This window comes from Rhinopithecus bieti, unplaced genomic scaffold, assembly GCF_001698545.2.
Source record: "Rhinopithecus bieti isolate Rb0 unplaced genomic scaffold, ASM169854v2 scaffold_2205, whole genome shotgun sequence".
NCBI classification, from domain to species: domain Eukaryota; kingdom Metazoa; phylum Chordata; class Mammalia; order Primates; family Cercopithecidae; genus Rhinopithecus; species Rhinopithecus bieti.
This window is the reverse complement of record NW_016803673.1, coordinates 251805-259059: the sequence shown is the minus strand read 5'-3', so window position 1 is coordinate 259059 and position 7255 is coordinate 251805.

Genomic DNA, 7255 nt, shown 5'->3' with positions numbered 1-7255 from the left:
TTTTTTTTTTTTTTTTTTTTTTCCTGGGGAGATGGAATCTCACACTGTCACCCAGGCTGGAGTGCAGTGGCACGATCTCAGCTCACTGCAGCTTCTGCCTCCCAGGTTCAAGCGATTCTCCTGCTTCAGCCTCCTGAGTAGCTGGGACTACAGGCGCAGGCCACCTGGCTAATTTTGTATTTTAGTAGAGATGGGGTTTCACCATGTGGGCCAGGCTGGTCTTGAACTCCTGACCTCAAGTGATCCGCCTGCCTCAGACTCCCGAAGTGCTGGGATTACAGGTGTGAGCCACCATGCCTGGACTGCTAGTTGTTTTTAGTGAACATGTGTTCTCTCCAGGCCACAAAGGAGTCACCGTTCTGACGCTGGAGGTGGCAGCCTCACAGGGTCCCCGTGGAACGGCTCCCAGCTGGCCGGGAAGGTGTGCAGATGGGGTAGGATGGGCCACAGCAGAGCAGTGGGGCTTCAGGGACTGGCTGCGGCCCCCACCCCACAGGCAGGCACAGGTCCTAGAGGACACACCTGGGTTTTCTCCTCCTCCACCAGGACCCTGGCCTGCAGAAGGCCCCTCACCACACCGACAGGGGCCTGTAAAACGCAAACCCAGCTGTATCCACCAACTGCTTCCACCACGCAGGTGAAGCTGCCTTCTGCCCAGGGCCAGGAGCTCACGGGGCCTGGCCTGGCCACCTTGGTGACTTCATGGAGCACCACCCACCTTCACTGAGCCCCCACAGCCCTGCGCCTCGGGGACCCACCCTGGCGGGGCTTGCTCCAGGCGGGGGCTGGGCTGTCGCTGGCTCCACTGGGCCCCTCACACATGCTGTTCCCACCTCTGAACACCGTTTCTGACTACTCCCGTCACCTCCCCCCACTCACTTGGAAAGGCGGGAGCCCGTCACAGCCCTACCCCCACCTGTGTAGCTCTGTGTGGGGCCCTGGCCCCTCTGTAAGTTCCAGAAGCCTCTGTGGACCGCGCGGGTGGCCATCTCTCCCCATGCCCAGCACAGTAGCCAGCACACCCTGGAGGTGCACGCGGTGTGTGCCAGGTGAGCTGATGTCTACAGAGCTGCCATCTGCCACTCTGCCGTCCGCCTGCATTACTGGGTTTCTGGGCCGTTCCTCCCATTTATCCTTCAGATGAACACAGTCGCTCTCCTCCTTCCTGCTTTTTCTGTACTCTGAAAGCCACCTTGCTTCAGTGTCTGGGATCTGATGGGTAAAGTCTGATTTCACACTCAGTCCTCTGTGGTGCCACAGACCGTCCAAGGCCTGGTTCTGTCGGCCCAGCCCCACCCTCATCTCTCGGCCAGGCTCCTGCGCACTTTGCTGACCGTTACCAAGGTCGCTTCTGGGAACAAGCGTGTGGCTTGCCAAAGAGATTTTGAACATTCCCACAACATCCAGAGAATCTCGAGTTTCCTCTTGTGCACAGAAGCAAACACGTGCTCACGGTCACACAAACAGAAATGTGGACATGCATCACACGTGTGTGCTTACCCAGTCATGCACACACACAGGCTCAGGCACGCATGCTCACACGCGCACATGTGTGCACACAGGTCAGAGTAGCAGGCGTGCTGCCAGAGCCCCCCAGGCAGCCATTGCGGGGGCACAGCGGGGTCTCTGCTCAGCTCCCCTGACGGCCACTGCCCCACCTGTCTGGCTGTCATGGCCCAGAGACCCAGCTCACCCAGGCAGTGATATCCATTCTACGTCCCCAAAGCAACTGGAAGCCGCTTGTGGGTGGAGGCTGGGAGACAGGGTCCAAGGCCTCAGGGGCAAAGGTACGGCCTCATCTCCAACGGTTCTGAAGTTCATGGTGACCACGGGCTCCCTGGGAGTTTAGGGAAAGTCGTGGCCTTTTCCCAGAGAAACAGGCAGAACCCCCATCAAGCAACATGTAGTGGGTCTGAGATTTCAGGGCCCTCAGGTGTGCCCTGGTCTAGATCTCTCCCAGGCCCATCCCAGTCCCATGAGGGCAGCCCAGCCCCAAGAACCCACCTGACCTTATCAGCAGAAGCTGATGTCACCCAAGGCTGGCAGTGTCTAGGAGGCCCTGGCTCTGCGTCTAGGAGGCCCTGGCTCTGTGTCTAGGAGGCCCTGGCTCTGCGTCTAGGAGGCCCTGGCTCTGTGTCTAGGAGGCCCTGGCTTGCCACATGTTTTGATTCTGGCGGGTGGTGCAAGGAGGGGAGGGAGCTGGTGGGTGAGGAGTCTGGGCCTGTTCTCTTTGGGCCACCCTGCCTCTGAGGCAGTGTATAGAAGCCCCCCAGGCAAAGCCATTTATCCACCCTGCAGCCCCATGTCCCCACAGCCCCGCAGCCCTACGTCCCCAAATGGCCATGATCAGGGACGATGAGGCTGCATCTCCTCAGCGTGCGGCTGGGTCTGGCCTGAGCCCTGCTGTATGACAGCCGGGGGCCCGGCAGTCGGACTTCCATCCTGAGCAGGAGGTGCCCCGGAGGTTCTAGGGGGAGGGTGCAGGGGGGCAGCCAATGGCCCCTGAGGCCCGTCCTGGACCCCTGCCACCCCACAGTACCCTGTGCACCCCACAGCACTCTGCAGGCGGAGATGCTGAGGCACTGGCCTCCTGCTACACAGGGAGGCGGCAGTGAGGGGGCAGCTGAGTCAGGCCTGTTGTGGGCACTGCACTGAGAACCCACAGGGCTCTGAATGTGCTCACAAATGGGATCTGCAGAATGATACCCTTGGAGAGGGCAGGAGCCGTGGGACACTGCCCCTCCCTCCTCTGGGATCCCCTCGGGGTGGGGGCCACCTGAGACCTCCCCACCGGCTGGCCAGGGACCAAGCAGGGCTCAGAACCTGGGGCCCTCGGCCAGGCCTGCCTACCGTGTTCCCTACAGCCACAGACCCAATGGCCCCAGGTAGGAGAAGATGCAGGGAGCCCCCACCACCTCGTCAGCATCACCCGTGGCCATGGGGCCACACCAAGCTGGCCAGCCCAGCTGGGGAGGGGGTTTGGAGTCAGCGGCCCCCAAGACCCTGGCCCAGAATACGACGTGAGAGAAAGTGCACACCTGCCCTGTGCATGACCGGCCCCCATCGCTGCTGCAGCCCAGGACCTGGGGAGGAGGGGCTCGGCAGGGCTGCCACAGGCTGGACACTGGGCCCTGCTGCCTCCAGGTGGAGGGGCCATGAAACTCCATGAAGCTCAGTGTCACCAAGGACCATGACTAAGGGCAGAGGCACCCCCGTGTCTGTGTTTCATGTCAGACATCAAACTCCCGGAAAACGGCAGCTCGAAGGCCTCCTACTCCTGCATGGGACAAGGGCTCTGGTGGCCGCCCACCCTGCCCCCAGGTCTCCACCTCCGCACCCCCTGCTTCCCTCGGAGAGCCCAGGGCTGAATCCCCACACCCACCCCCTTTCCCCTGGGCTTCCCCACCGCTTATGGCTCCTACCCAGCCCTGAGCCCCCCAGGAGGGCCTTGGTAACAGGGCTCAGGGCCGCCCGTCTGAGCTGCTCCCCTGGAAGGTGCGGTGGCAGCCCTCGGCTCCTCCTGGGCGAACCCAAGGCCGGCGACCTATTCACACCCCGGGTGACCCTGACAGCGCCAGCTCTAGCAGCACATCTCACCAGGAGGGCTGCTTCTGTTTAGAAAAACCGGAAAGCGCGTGAGAGAATTCTATACCCCAGGGTTTTCTTGAGTAGAAGTGACCACGGCTCCCAGGTGGCTCAGATGGGGTTGGCGTGAGCTAGTTGTTGATGGAAATGTGACTTGGTGGGAAGGTTCCGGAAGGGGCAGTGAGGCGAGGTGGGGCAGGAATGGGGAGACGACACCACAGAAATTCAAAAACCCCAAGCAGTGGCTCCCCAACTGTGCTTCTCATATTCCCAGGGTCCTCTCACACTGGAGCAGGTCCCCTCCCCACCAGCTCAAAGTCCGAGACAGGCGGGGTGGTGGCGGGGAGGCTGCTGCGGGGAGGGGCAGACCAGGGTCTGGGGTGCACAGATTTCCCTTTGGGAATAAAAGTCACAGTTGGAAGTTTGAGGAAGAGGGAGGTGAGCTTCACGCTCCTGGGTGCTCCATGGAGGGGTGTCCTGTTAAGCCAGGGCCTGGGCTGGGTGAGCCTGAGGCACAGAGGCAGCGAAGGAGGGATTTGCTAGAGTTAGGAAGGTCCTTCTGCCCCCTCCTCCGTGTGTCTGGCCTGCCATCCTTCTGACCTAGAGAGACACAGAGAAGGAGAGACAGAGAGAGACAGACAGAGAGACAGAAACAGAGATGGAGAGACAGAGAGAGACAGAGATGGAGAGACAGAGAGACAGACAGAGAGACAGAGATAGAGAGACAGAGGCAGACAGACAGAGATGGAGAGACAGAGAGAGACAGGCAGAGAGAAAGAGACAGAGAGACAGAGAGACAGAGATGGAGAGACAGAGAGAGACAGACAGAGAGACAGAGATAGAGAGACAGAGGCAGACAGAGATGAAGAGGCAGAGAGAGACAGAAGCAGAGATGGAGAGACAGAGAGAGACAGGCAGAAAGACAGAAGATGGAGAGACAGAGAGACAGAGATGGAGAGACAGAGAGGGACAGGCAGAGAGACAGAGACACAAGATATCAGTGGTCTGGGTCTGCGTCCGTGGTTGGATCTTGGGCTGCAGGTGCCCATCGAGGACTGATCTGTGAGGAAGATGGGGTCGGAGCTAAGCCAGCTGGGAGGGGCAGGGCACACTGGAGTGGGAGGCGGCCGGTGGATCCCCACATATGTGAGCTGTTCCATTTTCTGTCACAGAGAAGAGCAAAGACAATCTCACTCTCATGGCTCTGACTTTGTCAGGGAACCAAAAAATGCAGCAGGAGGAGTAGTGGTCTCTTTCCTTATCGTGACTGACATGGAAAAATCACAAGGCAGGCAGCCTCCCTGTGGCAGAGGCCCGAGGCAAGTGCTGCTCAAACCCTGGACAGGAGCACCCATACCAGGACAGTGGAAAGAGAAAAGGAACAGACTCCGGGGGTTGGGCTGTGAGGATCAGGGGCTGGGGCCCCATCCCATGGGCTGGTCTCCCTCCATGGAAATGCCAGGGTACCCTCTTCACCTGCCATCCTCATCACAGGTGGTGCTGGTCATCTGTGACCTCCCTGGTATCCACCCCCACAACCCCATGCACCACCTGGTGCAGCCCTGGTGGCCGCAGGAATGGCTGCGTGGGTGAGCGTGGGCAGCAGGTATAGGAGACCCGCACACCTACAGAGGGCGTCAGGAAGGGACAGCATCGGGGGCCGCTTGTGTAGCCTCGGTTCTTGCTGGGACCTGAACTGGAGCAGGCTGTGGGACGACCACACTTCCCAGTAGGAAATTCACCCTGAGAACATGTGGGCCAAGAGGCAGCCAGGAGACCAGGGGCCATCTGGAGTGGGTTTGGCTGGTCCAGGGCTCTGCAGAGTCTGGGGCTGGGCTGCTGCTGCTGTGGGCAGGGCTGGGGGATCAGGTCACTGAGCTCCTGCAGTGACTTCTGCTTTCTGCTTTAATCCACAGCAAGGTGCACAAACTCCAGCTGTGGGTGAATGGACCCCTGCTCCTGTCCACACCTGCTACTCTGGGCCAGCGGCCTTTTCCACCAGAGGGGATGGGGTCTTGCTCCAAGGACGGCCCTCCCAGTGCAGTCCCCAGCCCACTGGGCCAGAGGCTGCTAGGCAGTGCTGGTTAAAGATGGCTGGTCCAGGGCCTGGCCTCTGTCAGAACATCCAGGTGGGAAGACCCTACTGCAGACCAAGGAAGACCCTACTCTCTCTACCCAGGTGTGCAGGGCTCACCGGGCAGGTGAGGACCCTCCAGAAACTCCCACTGAGGTCTCTCTCTACCCAGGTGTGCAGGGCTCACAGGGCAGGTGGGGACCCTCCCAGAAGCTCCCACTGAGGTCACAGGAAGAGCCACAGCCTCCTCCCACCCCAGATAGCATGAAACTGGCACCCAGTCTTGGTGCCCCGTTCCTTGTCTCCAGTCACCCCTTCTGTCTGCCCGCTGCACACACAGCCCTGCACACATATACACTTGTGCACTCACACACCCCTGCACACACACCCTTGACCTCACACTTGTACACACACATCTGCACTCACACCTGCACACACACTTGCACACACCCTGTACTCACACATCTGCATTCACACTCCTGACCTCACACTTGCACACACACCTGCACACACACATGTGTACACTCACACACTTACACATGCACACCCCTGCACTCGCCCTGCTCCACTCACACACACCTGCATACACACCCCTGCACTCACTCTCCTGACTTCACACTTGCACAGATACATCTGCACTCACACCTGCACACACATATACACACACACCAGCACTCACACACTTGCATACATCCTGAATTCACACCCATGCACTCACACTCCTGACCTTGCACTTGCACACACATCTGAACACACACTCGTGCACACAAACACACTTACACATGCACACCACTGCACTCACACACACCTGCATACACACACCCCTCCATTCACACACACCTGCATACTCACACCCCTCCACTCACACACCTGGATACACCCCTGCTCTCACACACACCTGCACACACACACCCCTGCACTCACACACACCTGCACACGCACACCCCTGCACTCACACACACCTGCACACGCACACCCCTGCACTCACACACACCTGCACACGCACACCCCTGCACTCACACACACCTGCACACGCACACCCCTCCACTCACACACACCTGCACACGCACACCCCTCCACTCACACACACCTGCATACTCACACCCCTCCACACACACACACCTGCATACTCACACCCCTCCACTCACACACCTGGATACACACACCCCTGCACTCATGCACACCTGCACATACACACCCCTGCACTCACACACACCTGCACACACACACCCCTGCACTCACACGCACCTGCACATGCACACCCCTCCACTCACACACACCTGCACACACACACCCCTGCACTCACACACACCTGCACACACACACCCCTGCACTCACACACACCTGCACACACACACCCCTGCACTCACACACACCTGCACACACACACCCCTGCACTCACACACACCTGCACACACACACCCCTGCACTCACACACACCTGCACACACACACCCCTGCACTCACACACACCTGCACACACACACCCCTGCACTCACACACACCTGCACACACACACCCCTGCACTCACACACACCTGCACACACACACCCCTGCACTCACACACACCTGCACACACACACCCCTGCACTCACAC